At 37.2% G+C, this 19,500-nt stretch overlaps 1 protein-coding gene and 1 long non-coding RNA gene across 2 annotated transcripts in view; one reads left to right on the top strand and one right to left on the bottom strand.

The window, feature by feature from the left end:
- The window catches only part of LOC142349115 (uncharacterized), a 630,633-nt gene that overhangs the window by 80,777 nt on the left and 530,356 nt on the right, over positions 1–19,500 (top strand). The gene's annotated exons all lie outside the window — the stretch shown is intronic.
- LOC142349554 (uncharacterized) lies at positions 1,015–18,388 on the bottom strand. The gene is made up of 3 exons (XR_012760833.1): positions 18,302–18,388; positions 8,052–8,192; positions 1,015–1,140 (listed from the first exon to the last, which is right to left on the bottom strand). It is a non-coding gene; the product is annotated as an uncharacterized LOC142349554 (long non-coding RNA).

Here is a 19,500-nt window from a genome sequence, read left to right on the forward strand (position 1 = left end):
GTTCAGGCTGTCCATAAAGGCCCGGTGCAGCCAATGACCCCACCAGGCGTTGAAGAATTCCTCCTTTTTTCCCTCTTTTCTCCTCAAGTTTTCATCCTCTTGCTAATGCTGTTGCTTAATTCGTTTTCCTTGAACGTGAGCCCAGCAATTTTTTCAAGGACTCCAATACTCAGTGTTTCGGTTGTCCTCAGAATTTAAGAGTTATTGTTTTTATTGCACTTTCGTTTTTCTTTTGTCCCTTTCTGTAGGTCTGAAAAACCCAAATTACGCTATTCATAGACTAATACCAAGAACCGGCAGAGAATTTGCTTGTATTCTGTTGGGGATTGTTGTGATTTTGTCAAAGCCGAATTGAATCATAGCAACTGTATGCCTCATTGAGTCAGCGAATCTAAGCGTACTGTAAACTTTGAGGGTAAAATCTAGAAAAAGACGAAAAAAACCAATTGCTCTGAAACAAAGTTTGTAGCAATTATATTAGTCCTGAGGCTTTTTATGCAAATTTTCGCTCGACCCATTTTTTTCAGAGCCCTTCTCGTCCCTATAAAAAGGGGATACGCAGGAAACCCTTGGAGGGCGTTAAATTCTTAAAGAATTTAAGAATCCTCTCATAAAATTTAATAATCCTCTTTTACTTTACATTGCCTCTTTTACTTTACATTGCCTCTTTTACCATTTGCATTTTTTTCTTATGTGTATCAGAGGAAATTAACAATGTTCTTTCTTTAGAGATGCTTTACGCCTTACTAGTGTCTAAGTATGCGATTCAACAAAATCTGTTTTGAGCAATTTCGTGGCTTTAAGGGAGGTTCTCAATCTGAATAGTTTGACCCCCTCATGCAACACAAAGCATGGAAACTTGTAATCGTGTTAAATTGGTCCGAAAAATTATGGGTTACAAAACGCATCATGTACACTTCTGTGCACGATTAAATTAAAAACTCACTTCATCTCGAGCATAAGTGTCAGAAAAGGGTGGGCCCGATTATTATGGTTTATATTGTTGTAACTAACCAATGCATTGGGTGAGATCAGTTGGATGTTGAGAGTATCCTTGAATGCATGTGCATTTGTATAAGGGATCCAAATTTTCACAGATGTGAATTCCACAAATTCCCGAAGTCAAGCATTCGTTTTTATCTGAAATGTTGAGCCAAATAAGATCACCAAGTCTCATAAGCTAATAAGATTATTTTTTGTGTCTGGATCTTTTCCTATCAACTCTCATTGGAAACGACTCAATCCCTACAATTAGTTTTTTTGAACACAGAGAAAATGCTGCTCAGAGAAATTCTTCATTGGGTTTACGTGATAATCATGGTAGTTGCAGCGGTGTGTTTTTGGGCCTGAAATTAGATTGGATCCTTAATTGGGAAAACAGAACAAAATCAACGACAAATATAACAGAAATATTCAGTATCCTTGATTTCAAACGTAGGAAAGAGTTGGTAGAGTTGGTACGTCCGGTTTAATTGGTATTATCGGTTTGGATTGTAAGAAAAGATTCAAACGCATTTTCGGTAGTTAAACGTAGGAGTTCGTCGGTATGCTCGGTATTTAAATGTAGGAGATCACCGTTCGTTTTTTTTTTCAGTATTAGACGTAATTATCGGTTTATTCATCGGTTTTTCAGTTTTAAACTCCTAAATTTAATTGATAAAGACCATTTTAAGCTTCCTAACAGCGGTCACTGCACCTATTGTGTGTGTTTGTGTGTGTGCATGTGTGTCCAGGTTGAGGTCCAGACACAAATTGTTTTGTGATCAGAACCAGTCGAGTGCACACCCGTGTGTTCCCAGACGGAAATTACAGTGTCTGGAAGAAAGTTCGAGCGCACTACAGTCTGGACCATGGTATGGAGATGGTCTGATCAGAGGTCGATTTGGTCTGAAAAGTCTGATCATAGACGGATTCGAGCGCACTTGGGTCTGATCAGAGGCGACTTCGAGCGCAATTGGGTCTGATCATAACATCTTCGAGCGCACTTTTGTGTGATCAGAGGCGACTTCGAGTGCAATTGGGTCTGATCAGAAACTCTTCGAGCGCAATTGGGTCTGATCAGAAATGTTTTTGAACGCAATTGGGTCTGATCAGGGACCATTTCGAGCGAATTATTTTTTTTTCATTTTTTTTACTGAGAGATGTCGGATCTGCCAAGAGGCAGCCATAAAGCAGCGTTCTGATCAGAGACGCATCTGAAGTTCGATAGCTCTGATCAGAAAAAAGGACTCCGGCTGATAGCAGAGGCCGGTCCCCTTCAGAAGAAATTTTGATCAACTGGGTACCACGATGTTTTTTATGGAAAGCTGTCTAAACTCCGCCATTGAGTCAAAAATATACACTAAACTGTACATCAAATAAAATTTGTTCTCAACAGTTGGGTTCCGTTTTCTTCAGCAATACTTTTTTAATTGATTTTTCCTTAGATGAATTAAAAACTGCAAAGATCAGTTTTTATGAAATGAATACATTATAGCACAATTAGGAGATTTTTTCATAAGTAAAATTGTTCTCTGATCAGACTATTTCGAGCGTACTTGAGTCTGGTCATAGTCTGATTAAGGTCTGGGCAATGGTCTGAATTTGAGTCTGGGCCATGGTCTGAAGATGGTCTGATCAGAACACCTTCGATCTGAAAAGTCTGATCAGAGACCTTTTGTGTCTGGAAAGTCTGATTTAAGGTATTTTGGCTCTGGAAAGTCTGATCATGGTGAATTTCCGTCTGGAAAGTTTGATCAGATATAATTTCGGTCTGGAAAGTCTGATCAGGCGAAAATTTGGGTCTGGACATCAACCTGGGACGCCTTTACATTGTTCATGTGTGATTAGTTCAAATAATTCAACATCGGCGAAGATCTCTAAAATTTTGGCACAAGTACACAGTCTCATAACTATTTGTTTTTAATAGCCGCCCTCATCTTCTCAGCCGGCTATTATAGCGCTCCTATTTTTTTTACTTCGTCGAAATTTTTTTCGCTTTACCATTTTGCCTTTTTGACTTCTCAAGGCTAGTTTCTCTCTTCTCTCATTCTGCTAAAAGTGAATTTAAACATCAGTTGCTCAGCAAAGCAATTCAAAATAAACAGAGTCAGAATAAAAAACTGAAGTCAGAAAAAGAAACGGGATAAACCCATAAAGCCCAATTTTAGATGCCCGCTATTTGAACGTCGTTCCTATAAGTCTTAGTTACCATCTCTAATGCTTATTGGTATTGATAGTAGCCCCTGTAGCCTCTCTCTAAGAAACAGAAGTACGTTATGTTCAACTACGAAATGCCATCTAAATAAATCGGACTTAAAAAATGTTTTTGTACAAAAATCTTTTTTTTTTCGATATTTTCTATTCTTTCAATCCCAATCATGCTCATTGGAATCAACGGCGGCTATTTTTCAGCGATCTGCCGGGTATTTTTTTTCTAGCTCGAAGATTCAGAATAAAAATCTTTAGACAGAGAAAAAAAATAAAAAAAAATCCAGAAAAACGAGTATCAAAATTACTATATCATTATAGTAGCAAAAAAATATAATTAACAAGAAAAGCAAAAAAGCACCTGCTTTAATTATATTGCTCAATGGATGACATGCAATGATCAACCTTTGATGAGGGCTATTTTCACTTCCTGTTGCTAAGAAAGTGTTCTTGAACTAACAATTGGCGACCTTTCGCAAATTTAAATATATTTTTTCAAAAACAAAATGTATCTTTTGATTTTGAAATATTAAGATCTTCGGTTTCAAAAATAACCGTTACGCAATTATTTATAATAATGGCGTCTTTAGAGCCACGCAGCAAGTTCAGTTTTGGTCTCATTGTTGATTTTTTGCAAGAAAGGTGATTCGGATTGTATTTTTGCTCTGTCACCTTTTAAACAGTTTTTCTTGCATTATTCTTGTCCCAAAACAACACAAATCTGTTCATATTTAGGCACTTTAAAAAGAGAGGTAAAAAAAATTTTGCGCTTGCTGAGTAAAGCAGACAGTTTTTACGGCTGCGGTAAAGTTTTTTTTTCAAAATTTTTAAACGATTTCTTGAGTTTAGCTTTTGTTTGTTGTTCTTTTTTGGTCTTATAACTGAATCTAATTAATGATAGGTCTTGTTCACTATCGTGGGAGCTTTTAAAGAAGCTATCTAATGCTTTGAGATGATAACTAACGTTTTCTCGCTAACATGAATTAAATAGATTTATGTTTATAGTGTGTTTATTAATTGTTTAAATATATGTTTTGATTTTTCAATGCTTGCATTTCAAATACAGGCCATAAATCTTCCACACAAATCAAGACTCAATTTTGAACAAATCAAAATTACATGAAAAAGATGGCCAGTTGACATACATAATAATTTCAGCAAAAAGCTGATGGCTTTTATTGCTTCATCATTGTGTTTGCGCAAAACTGCATGTGAATATTTGAGTTCTGACTGTATTCGTTGTTATTTTATTGTCTGTCGACTTTGATTCAGTTATGACATTTCGAACTAGCCACCTAAGTAGTATAAAATTTTTCTACTTACTATTTTTGTGTGAAAACTCAGGGTTGCTATGACATATGATCTAAATAAAATATAGTTTCAAGAAAAACTCAAATATTTTTGAGCTGTGCCCCTTTTTATCTTTTTTCTGCATCCTTGTAGCATAGTCCCAGCAGAAACAAAGGTCTCTTTCTATTTGCACTAATAAAATATTGTCTGCATTGCTTTGTTTTTACCATTTAAACAATTTTTTATGGATTTTAGTACTATGAGTTTTCATTTACTTTTCATCGGAGATTTTCTAACCTTTGGGTTTCTATTTTGCTGTCCTGTCCAAATGTCACATTAATGAACAGCCGCATATCACATTAATGGCGTTGAAAGAAGTCATTTTTGGTTAAAAATTAATAATCTTGGTGACTTAATTGCGATTTATAAGTTTTCGACACAGTTTTCTTGAAAATTAATTTGACTTTTTCATTTTTTAAATGCGATTTTGTTGATTCTGCAGCGGTATGAGATTTTGAATAATGACAAATTTCAACGGCTACCTATGTCTTCTTGAGGTATTAATGAAGCTGTTTAATACTTTCAGATGATTGCTTATTGTTTAAGTGATCTAAAAATTTTTTGTTTTCAGAAAGTGTTAAAGTATTTTTACCTTTCTTTTTCTGTTTTTGTAAACACGATGATTTTACTCAATGAAGACAGGTCCGATATAGATTCTGATGAAAAACAAGTCAATTAATTTTGTTTAGTTTTTATCTGCATCTATTTTGACTTTATCATTTACCTTAAACAATATAGACAATGAGTTTGTTCGTTATTAATGCCTCTTGTTGTTTTTTTCTCTTGTTGTTTGTCTCTTAGTCTCCTTAATGGCAGGTATCATCGGCCTCCTATTAAAGTATTATACAATTTTTTTTTGGGCTTGGAGTTTAAAGCAACATTTAATTGGATTTGCCAAAAATTTTCGAACCAAATATGATTTTTTTTATTGATTTTTCATCTCTTCCTCATTCGGTAGACATTTAAGTCAAAAGTTTAGTTGAGCGGGAACGGAATATTATCCGTGAACGGTCATTACCGAACTTCCTTGTTCATGGTGTAACTTTAGTTAGGGAAACTTTTGTTCATGTTTGTTAGGGAAATAAATAAAATGTCTCAAGATAGTTAAACATGAGCTAAAATGATTCAGAAATGCTTTAATTTAAGGTGAAAATTTGCTTCGATATAAGAACCACATTTTCTTATAAAATGTTTTTGAAGCTTAGATCAAAAATAATATTGCTACTTTTTGGGTAACGTAGTCTATGTGAACAATATATAGTTTCGCGTGGTATTTTTTTTAGTTTAGCGGTTAAAATTTGCGGGATTATTCTTCTGAAAGACAGATTTGCAAGTCTTTCTGGTTGCAATCATTGATTTGCAACCATTGATTTGAAACAGCAATTTTAAGATTTGCAACCATTGATTTGAAACAGCAATTTTAACTTCCAAAAAATTTTATTCCTCAAAAGATAAACTGGAGGAATTGCAGTCACTATTTTAAATAAAGTCAAATTGAGATGATCTTCAAACGCTATATTTGCATCATTTGGTATTCCATGGTAGCGGCAGCTAAGATCAAATTCGAAAAGTTAGCCGTTGAAAACGTTATCGGTTTTTTGTGGTATCTGAACTATTTGTAAAGTATGGAAATGCCATTGTCTTTGCATTGAGAGTCAGCTGCCTCTTATTGAATTAGTTATCTGTTTCTTTCAATACTCTTTTAATTTTTTCCTAAATGTTAGCTTCTGTCTCAAGTTGACCAATAAAACTCATATCATCCGGAACAGAGCGAGGTCGAGAAAAGTGTGAACTGTTGAGAAAATTGTGAACAAAATCGAATAATTCAATTACAATCAAAAATTAGAAGTGTGAGAACTGTACCCTGTTGAGACCCTCATTAATTGTCAATCGTTTTGAAAGAAAATTAACAAATTTTTAGTTCTGCATTGAGTTCTATTACTGAGAAAGTTGCAAGAAGCCAAAAAAACGCACTAGCATAAATTGCACAGAAAATGCATATTAGAATATTTGTAGAAAAATTGCATTTGAAAGTAGTTAGTGGAAAACTGTATAAAGTTGGAATAGGGGGAGCTGAGAGCTGTTTTTTTATTTAGTACCAAGTATCCTGTGAAGAGACACAACATTGATCCTCCTAGCTCAGCAGATAAGTAAATTTGGAAAAAATAAGCTATTTCGCCAACAAGACCTCTGCGCTACTGAGTTAAGAAGTTATGGAAACATTTAGTTTCCAGTTTGCTAAGACTTGTTGTATTTTCCAAAATGTTTGTAAATCAAGGGAGAACATTTTTCGCAAACATACCCGTATCGATGTAATAACAAAAACAAAAAAAAAATAAAGTGTTGATAATTAGCTGGGCGAAACATATTCAACCGAATGCGCTCACATGAATTATCTATGAATGAAGTGAAAATAGTGAATTTTCCGCAGAACTGCTGTTTCCATGTAAACTTCTGTATGATTTGCGGATTCCAACGGAGAATTTTTTTCTAGGCATTCATTGTTCAAGTTCTTACCAGAAAAATCCGTACGCAGATTCGAAACTCTGACCTCCTGCACTTCACTTGCTTTTAATTCCGGATATGTAATGAATTTTTGCGAGACTAGGAATTTTTATTGGTCATGTTATCAGTTTTACCGCCTATGTGGTGACAAGAAAATTCGCCGTTACCAACAGGAAATGATGGGAAAAAAATTGAAACTTTTTGAGCGCATTAGCCTTCAAAAAGCAGTTTTTAAAACCGTTTTTCGCTTTCATCAAATTTTTTGCGATATTAGCCAACATGCCAAGTGTTAAAACACATCGACCCGGGGCACATTATAGGAATTTATGTGATCCACAATTGGTTCTTTGTGTGCACTAAAAGAATCACTTAGCAATTACATAAACAAAGAACCAATTTGTGGTTATATGCAAAAACAAACCTTTTAAAAATTTCTTATAAATGAGAATTTATACGTTTAAAATGGCTTCATATAATCACATTTTAGTTATCTATTTGCACTAACCCCTTTTAGTGACGAAATTTGCAAATGATATTGTACGTTAGGGTCTTTTGTTGGATCAGAAATTTGGGGACACATAGGTGATGCCTGACCAAAATTTTATTTTTGAAATAAAATCGTAGTTGGTTAAAGAAAAATGGGTGAATGATTCTAGGAAATCATACTAGGGTCATATATGATATCTCGGCAATCATGAAAGGATCATTTATGATTTCTCTGGTTTCATACTAGGATCGTTTTAAGAAATTAAGCATGGACAGTATGAAATCATATATGATCCTTGTATGAAATCAAATTTAATGTAATTTGATTTATAGAAAAAAAATTGATAGATTATTTAAACGTACACAATAATTATATGTATACGAATATGTATATAGTATTTTTGCACATCCTTGTTTAAAGAACTCTCCAATTAAAACAGTCAGTGTTCTTGGGTGGGTTGTGCAAATAATTTGACGATCGCCCAAAATATGTCCCCAACCCCCAAGAACAAAAAAGGCACCTTGGCAGCCTGATCCATAAACTAATGAAGTGTGTTCGTATCCATCTGCGCAAGAACACGTGTAGAAGCCAGGAATGTTCACACATCCTACAGACTGTTGAGAAGACGCACAGAATGAGGCATCATCACATTCGTCAAAATCTGAAGAGAGAAAAAAACTTTTTAAAAATAGGACAGAAAGATATTTAAAAGCAAAGAAACCACGAAATTCTAGTTAAAAACTCTGCTCACCTTTGGAGATTGCGAAATGATTTGAAATCAATCGATTAAGGGTAGATACAAGCCGAGTAGTTTCAGCAAATTTATGTAAGATATAACTGTTGGCTATGTTATACAAATAGTGTTGACCAGTTCAAAGAATGCCCGCAATTTTCTAGCAATATTTTATGGTTAAAGCGATGAGTTTTGAATTAATTGTTGCGAATCTTCCGACTTATCTACTCTAATTACCGCTCATCTTACAAAAATTTAACGTTTTCAAGAGTTTATCTCACACAATATTAACGTTCCCAAGCGCAGATCTTGTATAAATGTAGTTTTCGAAGCTTAATTCTTCCATGCTTTTAGCCTATCTGAGCGTTAATCATTTCTAAATATTACCTTTCTGCGCGATACTTTAAAGCTTAGATTTATAGATTTGAGACTAAAACCTCTGAGTTTTTCTTTGATACTTTATCGCGTGGTGGTGAATTCAATGCTTTGATTCCATTGAAATGGGATGATTTTCAACCAAAACTTTTAGCGAAGAAATTTTGAATTCAAATCTACTAGCGAGTTCAAAATCCTGCTTCATATTAGCTTTGAAACAAGTCGAGACTAAACCTGAAGACGATGGTAGAGGGCCGCTTAGAACCCAACCTATGGGCAAGCGAACAGCGAAGGGCGAGGACTTCTCGTCGGCAGCGAAGTACTCTAACGGGCGGATGGCATGATACACATCCTGTCCAAGTATCATCTCGATGTTTCCATAGCAATATGTAACTGGGTCTAGAACTGCTAGGTGCGGGTATGTTTCCTGAAGTGCTTTAATGTTAATGACATCGGCGCCTACATTCAAATTTTCCTTTACGTAAGGGCTGACTTTAAATGGTTCAAATGCTTGGTTGTCGCGTGGTGTTACAATTAGTTCAACTAACTTAGTGTCTACAACCTCCTCGGTATTTATACCTTTGACTGTTAGTTTCAATGCTGTACCGTGCAAACCAAGTCTATTTGCAAGATCATTGGACACCCAAGAGTTACTGCAAGCGGTATCACACAAAACTAAAGCCGTGGTATCTTTACCAGAAGAGCTCTTCAACTGTAATTCAGTCACCTGAAGGAGGCCTTTCACATTACTCACAGATGACAAAGTAGTGGTCTTACTCGATGATTGGACACTAGAAAGTTTACTTTGATTTGCGCCAGCATTAGAATTAATGTTGTTGTTGTTTGAAGGGGATTTTGGTGGATACACCCTCTCAGCTCCATGAGGAAATATATTATGGGAGCTGTTGCAACCGTCCTTCCTGCATTTCCTGGGATTTGGGCATTGCCTGAACATATGCTTTTCTCTCAAACATGAGAAACATAGTTTTGCTTCCGCCACTACCTTTGCTCGCTGAGTGGGAGACTTTTCTTTAAATACCCTACACTCCCAGATGCGGTGGTTACCTTTACATACAATGCAGCGAGGGGTTGCAGGCGTTGCCGATGTTGAGGCTGGTCTCTGAGTGCCCTTAGTTTGTGTATTAGCAGCAAAAGTTCTTGAGGCAACTTTGGTCTTTACTTCTGAGTTGGTGTTGTCCTCAGTTCTTGCCTTCGATGAAGTTTGTTTCATTAAATCATGTGCCTCGGCCTTCTCCTTCAACCAATCGTTGAAGTCAAGGAGTGTTGGCTTTACCCAATGTTTCTTCACTGTGAAGAGTGACCAAGACTTTTTCAGATTGGGCGGCAATTTTTGCACAGCCGTGTTGAGAAGTGAGGTGCTCTTAAGGTCTGAGTCATATGAAAGTGATTTAAAGACCCCAATAAGACTTGAAACTGTTGCAGAATAGTTTATGATGTTATCACTATTGTGCATCTTTAATGAAGGAAAAGAGCTGAGTTTGTCTAAATGTGCACTGACTACTGCCTGTGGTTGGCCAAATTTACGTTCGAGTGTCTTAAGTGCGTCCTTATACATTACACCACAGTATGCGAACTCAGCGATGGCAGTTTTAGCTTTTCCAGTTACAAGAGTTTTTAAGTATGTTAACTTGACATCAATCAGTCAAGGACTGTGCGTCTATGGCGCTTTTAAATTGTCCGAACCATTCGTGCCACTGCAGTGGATCACCATTGTACTGTGACAATTTCCACTCGGGCAGTGGAACGTTCTTCTTACAAGTAATTGCCTCCGCCAACTGCTTTATCAAATCCGCAGACTCCAAAGAAGGAGCCGAAGGTGTGGGATGCGGCGGGCCATTCCAACACAACGGGTTCGGAACGGTAGCTCCATACGTTGGCGGAATGATCGGAGTGACAAAGCTGGGGGCGGTACCAGTGGAAGAACTAAATGGATTCGCTTGCATGAAGTCTGATGTTACGTAATTTTGAGCGCCTGCTGCTGCTTGTACATGAGGGGAGCGGTGCGATGTAGATATATGAGGATTGATTAACGGGGCCGGTTGTACGGTGTACAAAATTTGCAGATGTACGTACAAGTGGTACTGCATTAGGTGGGACTGCTGCCGGAAAACGCCAGACATTTTGATCTGGAGGAGCAGGAGGTGCGTGGGTTATGGGTACAAAGTTTTGGGGCTGGAAACTTTTTTGTGGAGGTGGTGAATGAATTAATTGAGGCACGAAATTGTTTGCGGAGGAAATGAATGGTGCAGGAGGAGAATGGGGTAACAGATTGACATTATTCGCCACGGGGTTAGTGGCTTGTAGTGGGAGTGCTTGTGGTGGCGAAGGAGGAAAGCGGAATGCTGGTGGGATTAACGGAAAATGCGGTGGTGCGGGGTTTAGGACGGGGGATGGAAGGGCTGGTACATTTATGTGTGCTTGTTGCGGATTAAGTGCTAGCGGAGCATTAACAAGTGTGTTTAAAGGTAGTGAACGCGAAGGGCTGACTAAATTCAACTGTCCCGGCATGCTCGACCTGCGAGGGAATTGATGATCTAACTGTAAACCATCGAAGTGCATTGTTGCTTGAGACAGTTGTCGGGCTGTGTTTGGGGCGTTTAGTTGAGTTGGCATACCAAAGTTTATTGGTGGTGATGGAGGCGTATATTGAGGCTGTCGCTGCTCTTGCATGATGTTGTTCGCAACATGTGCATCATTGGTTACATTGGTTCTACTACTTGGTTCATGGACAGGGAGGTTGATGTTGGCCTCAACTTGACCATGTGTATTGAGATTGAAGTGTGAGTTTGGAAGTTGAGCTGAAGAAGGTAGTTGGACAATTGCTTGGTTGAATTGGGCGATGGAACCAGAAAAGTGCAAACTCGGTTCGTTTGCAACATCTGCCATGTTTCCGGCCGGTGACGAATTAATCCAATCTTGAACAAGTTTCTTGCTCTTGACTGAACTTCTTTCCGTAAAGAGCCCACTCATTTTGCCTGTAACAGACCCGTCTGCTGATGATTTTGTCATCAACTCAATTTCCTCAAGCGCTGCAGCAGCTACTTCCTTGCGATGATCCTCCTCAAGCTGCTCAATTTCCAATTCCCGCAATTTCGTTTGTTTTTCAATTTTGAGACGCTGTCTAGCAATGCGAAGCTTTGCTTCATGTTGTTTCTCAAGTTCCTCCCTTTTGAGTCTTGATAGTTCTAAGTCTCGTTGACGCTGACTTGATCTTTTTGAGGAAGTCATATGTGAACTTGATTTTGAATGGTGAGAGGTATACTGCTCTGCTGTCTCTTTGTCAAGGACCGAATTGATATACCCTCGAGCAGCAGCAATGAACTCATCAGTTTTCTTTGTTACAGTCTCTAACCATTTTTCAAGGTTCTTACAGGCAGCATCCGGATTTTCAGTCTTTTGTGCCAGATCAAAGAGCTCTTCATTTTTATCAACTACTCTAATAAAAGCGTCTTTGCACTTCACAAGCAGACGTTCGATCTTAACTTTCCTATCCTGCTTATCCACAGCATTGTTAATTTCACCATAGATGTTGTTAAGTTCAGCCTCTAATTTTGCCCTCGCACTATAAAGTTTGTTGAATTTGTCCTGCAAAGTTGTCATGACCTTAAGAAAAACAGGAACCACAAGTTTAATTTGGTACTAATATAAAGTACACACACATGCAACAGCACAACACAAAGGGGTTATACCGAACCCTAGTGTGACGGTTTGGCTAGCAAACCGCCAAAGAGCAAAGATGTTAGTCGAGTACAATAGTACCCGGCGAAAGAAAGAAAGAACGGTGCGCAGGAAGCGCGAAAAGGGGCAGAACGGGAGACGGGACGGACGGGAAGAGACGCCGAACGAGTAACGCACGACGCAACGGGAAACCGGACGGACAAACGGGAGCGTCGGGCGAAAAGCGCGCGACGAAGCGGGAAAATGGCACGGGCGGGGCGGAAACGTCGGGCGGATGGCGCGCGACGAAACGGGAAAACGGCACGGAAGGGGCGGAAACGTCGGGCGGATGGCGCGCGACGAAACGGGAAAACTGGCACGGGCGGGGCGGAAACCACAAGCGAGGAGGCGGGAAGATCGATGCTAACAGACCACAGCAACAAACTCAACCAAACAAGCTAGCCGTAACTCCAGAATAAACTTAAGTCACACCCTAGAAAGAAGGAGAGGGGCTACTGCCAGGTAAACTAGCACAAAACATTATGGGGGCTTTATCAACGGCATCAAAACATCAAACGTGAAACAATTTACGGCAACGGTGTAGTATAACCAAAAGTCGAAAAGGTCAGGAACTTTACTAGCCGTAACTCCAGAACAAACTTAAATCACACCCTAGCAAACCACCCTACCCAGACAATAAAAGTGCATAATAAAAAAATTAATAAGCTACAACAAATTGCTAGCAAACCAGTGTGGTGAAAGTAACGAAACAAACCAGCCGTAACTCCAGAATGAACTTAAGTCACACCATAGCAAGGAATGAGACTACACAACAAACCAGCATACTAGCAGAAAAATTTTACTACAGCAGAAACTCAACATACTACATCATACAACAGATAAACGGGGGATAGAAGGAAACAAAGTGACACGGAAACAAAAGGACGGAAGCGGAAAATGAAACCAGATAACCTGCGGAAAACGGACGGTAGTGAAAAACTCGAAGAATGGGGAGAGCGAAACGTTTAGTAAAGCGCTATCGGAGAAAACCAACCACAAACTAACCCGTAACTCGTGAGTTAACTAAGTCACACCGCCAGTCAGCGGGTAGACTCCCACAACAGCGCAAGACTAAGTGGCATTCAGGTTATCAAAGGCTTGTGTGAGTTCCGCCTCCTCGAACGCATGACGGGTGCGAAGCGTTTTACGACGGCGCTTTGAAAGTTTCTTCGGTCGGGAGCGTGTTATCAAGGACCGGAGGTTGTTCTTATGAGCTAAGACTATAGTGAGTGTTTTCAGCTCAAGCGCAGGCCTTTGGTGTAATGCTCTGTACTCTTTAAGTAAACTAAGATCTTTCTGTTTACGTTTAGACACAATGTCTTTCACTAAATGGATGGTAACTAGAGTACTACGCTTGAGCTGATCGTAGATATCAGGAGTTCCCTCTCTGGGGCAATACACTATAGCTTCTATGCGCTCCTGATAGTTTTCAAGCACTAAAATAAGCTGCGAAGGTGTTAAAGGCTTATTGTTGTTGCTTCGATGACATGAAAGCGAATTGTTCACTACATCATGCCATATAACTAGGCGCTTCTTATCATGAAAGAAATGACTCAACTGGAACTGTGCTGTTTTTCGGACTTTCAAAGCGTTAGGGTTGAAACTTAAACCTTGCTATGCGTAAACGTTACGTTTGTAACGATTTTGTGTTACTTGAGGCGCAGTTTTTATGGCGTGATGAAGTGAACTTGCAGCTAATATGAAAACCATATAATGTTTTTACAACATAATTGATTTGAGCTTTGCTCAAACTCCGAACCTTGATGTTAAATGCACGATTTTCACGAGTTACCAAGAATAAGCGCTTATTTGAGGAAAAAAAATCAGTTGCCTGATCTTTTTTGTGAAGTTTGAAAAACTTGACCTAACTTGTTTTTACAACATTTTAATCTAACTAACTACTATATAAGTATGCTAGAATGATCGGATAGATTTTTTCCCAATTTTTTCAAATCTGGTCAATTTTTTTCAAACTTTTTTCTTGCTAATTTTATTTCGTATAAGACTTTACCCGTTCCAATTACTAGTATTTAGCCCATTTTGGTCAATTCCAAATTTTTGACCAAAAATTTTCAATTTCGATGTTTTTTCAATAAAAAAGTGTATGGGGTGGGTTATCGGTGACCGTTATTCAAAAAAATCAGATTACAGGAAATGAAACCAAAAATATAAGGGGGACTACTAGATTTGCCGGCTAAACCAATTTACGACAACAAAGAGGGGTTTTTGGATGAGTCTTACAGTTTTTCTTTTTTGGTAATTTCTCTCTTTGTGTCCCTGTGGATAGGTCATCTGTTGGTCCACCAATTCCTGGATCTCTTGTCTCCTGCTCACTCTCTCCTCATTCGACGCTTGTTGGCCTTCAAAGTGTCCAGAGGCTCTTTTTTTCCGAATGTCAACTAAGTCTCGCTTCCAGATTAAATTGTAGTTACTTCAAATTTGAAATGTTTGGCAAATAAGACTCGGTCAATATGGCGAATTCGGTAAACTGGGGACCAAAAAGCATAATAATCGAAGCATTTAGCAGTATACTAGAATGAAATTCGGTATTTGAATGAACTTTTCCACAAACCGGGGCACATTGCACATAAATCATAAACAGGTATTAGGTCTCAATGTCAAAGACATTTCCACTAGTTAAGGCAAACGATGATTAGCTAAATATCATTCTTTTGCCAAAGCCTCGATAGAATATTCAACTCTTAAAGAGTGGCAAGCAGGAAAAATGAGCAAAACCAGGCTGATAACCACCCGCTAGCCTTGTTTTCCACTTTCAAAGCAGTGGACCTTTTAATAAGTTCTTGTTAACAAGTTATTTCAGAGAATAATGCGATAGGGAAATTGCTTCTCACGTTAGTACTAACGAAAAATACAGTTGAAGCTCATACTTAATCTGATCTGTACTATTTATAATTACAAAGGCCCTCTCGATTTAGAGGGGCGCGGTACCAACATAAAGCTGACAAAAGGCAGTCTTTCGTAACTTTTTCAATTCTATAAGCAAACCACGAATTAATGTATTAAACAATGTGGTAATGCAACGTTCAAAGGCAAAAAGCACTTCAGAATGCCTTGGCAAATCTAGTTAACTTTGTTAGCAGGTCTTAGTCTAGGTCACCAATTTAAACTAATCCGTTCAAAAAACCGAACCTGTTAGGCTAAGCGATCAGTTTTGAGCCATTTTGGAAGTTATTCTTAGTGGGAAATCGGCCTTTGTATTTCTCAGAAATAATACGTATGTTGCATTTAGAACGGAAAATCTAAGCGAAAGTTTTGATATAAGACGCACAAAAATTCTCTATCTAATGATATAATTTATTCAATTCAATTTACTCGGTAACAGTGGTGAATTCAATGCTTTGATTCCATTGAAATGGGATGATTTTCAACCAAAACTTTTAGCGAAGAAATTTTGAATTCAAATTTACTCAATGTCACGCTGAAAAATGTGACCGTTTTTTCGTGTTCGTCTTTTAGGAGTCCAAAATGAGACTATAAAAGACAAACGAATGAACGCTAGGAAATGGATCATTCTGTACGATCAACGCCAATCTAACAAAAAACAGCCAACTTATAAAGAAGGCGAAAAAAATAAAGTAATTGCTATCATAATAATTTTTGAATGTGAATTAAATAAAATAATCGCTATAAATATTTCTGAATAATTTTTTTTTGGAGTTAGATCGTCGGAGCAAAATTCTTTTCACACGCACTTCAGCTCTCGAGCTTTTTAATTGCTCACAAACGAAGTAAACCAGCTGGAGATCTTTCACGGCACTTAATTTCTACTAGGTTTTGTCTGCCAATCTCGTATTAAAAATACAAATTTAGAAATTGTGTAATCAGATCATTAAAAAAGAAACCAATACATTATCCAACATGATGGTCATTTATTAATAGCTGTGTCAGCATTTTCAGGCGGCTATTATTGCACTCTTATTCTTTTAAAATCGTCTAACAGATTTTTGTTTTGTCTTACCCCGAATTTTTTTGAATTGATTTTTTCAATGACTTCTGTAACCTCTGCTGCTGTGCAATTAAAATTTGTGTTCGTGACGTCATTTCTTTTAGGTCAATTGCGTGATTTACCTCACTCAAAAAATGACTTCTGACGTCACTTACGGAAGTTTAATTTTTATGAACATTTACTAATTAAAGGTCAATAGTGTGCATCTAAGTAGTGCCAAACTTATATGCCCTCATTCCTGATTAATGGAGTCTTGAGTTTTAATATCAAAAATTAATTTTGAAAACGCTCCATTATAGCTTTTTCCTTGTAGATCAAATGAGTCTCATAAAAAAGACAGTCCGACTCTATTCCAAAAAGTCTAGTGGTCTATTAAAAAGTTCGTGGCCGATATGCAAACCTTATTTAGTTATTTCAAATCATGGTAGGCCACAAGCGTCTATCGCGGCTATTTTCCGGCTATCTGACCGACTATGTTTCTGCTTCTTGAAAAGCAAGTAGTTTCTTGGAAATAAATTTTTTGTTTCTTCCTTATTGATACATTTTGTTATTATCAAAAGAGATAATTGCTCATTTAGAACTACGAAAACACATTTTCAGGTCGAATGGAGTTGTTTTGTATGATGCCAAGAAACCAGGGTGTACAAGTTAGATACAAAAATTTCAACAGAAAAGTCAGTCTTATAAGTTAAACAGAATAAGTTAAAATTATTATCACATAAGAACCTAGTAAAACGGTTTCCTAGTAAAAACGGTTTCCTCTCAGGAATATGGATCAAAACGGACTGTCTTTTAGGTAATCTGGAAGAAAAATGGTTCTCATGATACCTGAAGAAAAAGCTATCTTGCAGAAGTTCGGTAGAGAACTAGATATCTTGAAGGAACTGGCCACAAACTTTTGCGAGAACGCTTTCAAAATTACTTTATTCATGCAAAAAAGCAATTGTTTTGCAAATAAATGTGAAAGCTGGAATGAGCAAAAAAATTTTTTCAACCAGTTGAAATAGGGAAAACCCAATGAAACTGTTCTGGTTCTATAGGAATATTGCGAGAAATCCATTTTTTGTTAAAATAAGACAAGATAGCCGCTCTTTATATAGAAGATTCTGTGGGGTAGTCTCCTTAGCAAAATAAACAGCTCTCTTACAGAAGCTGGTAAGATTTTTTTCTGCTAGAGTATTGAAAAATAAACATTGGCAGAGTCCTGAGAGATATAACCATCCGGTCTCCACAGAGGAACCTAAACGTGCATTTTAATGCGGTCAACTGCAATTTGTGAAAAATGATTATCCACTGTTCTTTTTGAAAACGTTAACGAGGAGTTCTACTAAATCCTTGCTTTTGGAGCCTTAATCGAGGCTATATAATTTTTTATGGTACAAATTTATATTTCTGTCAACATTCTTAAACACGTTTTATACCTGTTAAACACAATGAGGTCACATTGAAGATATAAACACACTGAACCTGTTTGTGGTTGGATGTTTTCCGTCCATTCGCAAGGTTTTGTAAACGTCTTTTCGCATCACCGAGTTCTGGCACTTTAATGCCGCCTTTTTCTATAAGTTTAGTTGACGTCTTTTTACTATATATTCTCGGTCAATATGTTTTTAAGATTGATTAACCCCGACTGAAATTAGTTCTAAAGACTTTTCTAATTGATTTTCAACGTTTCCTTTTTCATGGAGTCCTGTTTTCTTATTCCTCTTTCTTACTTTTCAAATTAGGAAACGTTTCCTCTTTCATGGCCTGTTTCTTATTTTCAAATTTTATTTTGAGGTGCCGATTAATCCCCATGCTCTAGCATTGCAACTCAAGTTCTCGGTGTAAATTTAAATGAAGTAATTTAATTGTAATATCTCAGAGACTGGCCAGCATTTAGTGTTGAAAAATTGTTTGATGTCAACAGTTGCAATTTTCTGATGAGGTCTGTGGCGATATTTTTCTTGAATCTCACCTGCGCAGTCTGACCCATAAGAGCCATTGAAACTGTATCCCTCCTGACATGTACATGTATATAGAGGCGATTTGTTCAAACACTCTGACACACCTATCCCACAGATGTCAAGCTCACATTCGTCGATATCTAGCAAAAAACAAAATGATTACGACACTCACTCAAACTTCAGTTATTATCAGTATTGGGATAACCCTTCAATTTTTAATTTAGAGAATTTGGCGCAATTGTTGTTTTCTTAAGTAAAATCCGCAAAACATTCTACGATTCTAAATTTTAAATTGGGCTTATTGATGCATCAAAATAGAGGAATCAAGAAATGACAATATGTTACGACAAAAAAGTTGAATGCGTTTTTGAAACCCACCATCAAGATGATTTATTGCTTATGTTTAAACCTATCAAATTTTTCAAAGATCTCTGTATCTTTTTGTCGTCTCGTCGATGTGAACTTCCCAGTGTTAACTCGAATGCGAATAGTTAACAAGCCTCAACTCGCTAAGTTTCTCATGTTTTCTTACAAGGCTACAAATCATCTTCAGGTTTTTCTTCCTAAAACGCCCGAGTCGTTACAAATCAACTATTCCATTTTTAATTTCTTGTGAGTACAAATTTTGATGTGAAAGTTCCCGGAACCATTTCACCCAGTAGCTTCTTGCGAGTTGTTTTTGCAACGCATAAGAAACTTATAAAAGATATTCCATCATCCCGTTCTCTTTTCATCAACCGATTCTCTTTTCAATGATTTATTTTTTACATTCTCTGTAATTTAAGAAGACTGAAGGATGGAAATGAAAAAATTTCTACTCACAAAAATAATTCGCTTTGGTAATTTTAAATAAATGCGAACTAAATATGCAAATTGCGGCAAACAAAATTCAACAAACAAAAATAATTGTAGCCAGTCAAGTTAAACATTAAAAAGTTTTCAAAAAAGGCAAAAAAACTTTTCCTGTTTTTTATTGAAGATGAGCGTAGCCCTTCCCTAGTCTAAAATGAAACTAACAGATCACAACTTTTCTCCATCACATTTTTTCTAAAATTATTGCTTTAAATTTCTCTCTCTTGGGAGCACCTACAAGATAGACTTTGTGCAAACAATAAAGTTTTTCCAAATTATTCATCCTAGTGCGTCCCAGGACAGGTATACACATGCATTTTTGCTCCAAAAAATTTGACTTAAAACAGTCAAGTATTAT

The sequence above is a fragment of the Convolutriloba macropyga genome, chromosome 11 (assembly GCF_964194025.1).
Source record: "Convolutriloba macropyga chromosome 11, txConMacr16.3, whole genome shotgun sequence".
Classification (NCBI taxonomy): Eukaryota; Metazoa; Xenacoelomorpha; order Acoela; family Convolutidae; genus Convolutriloba; species Convolutriloba macropyga.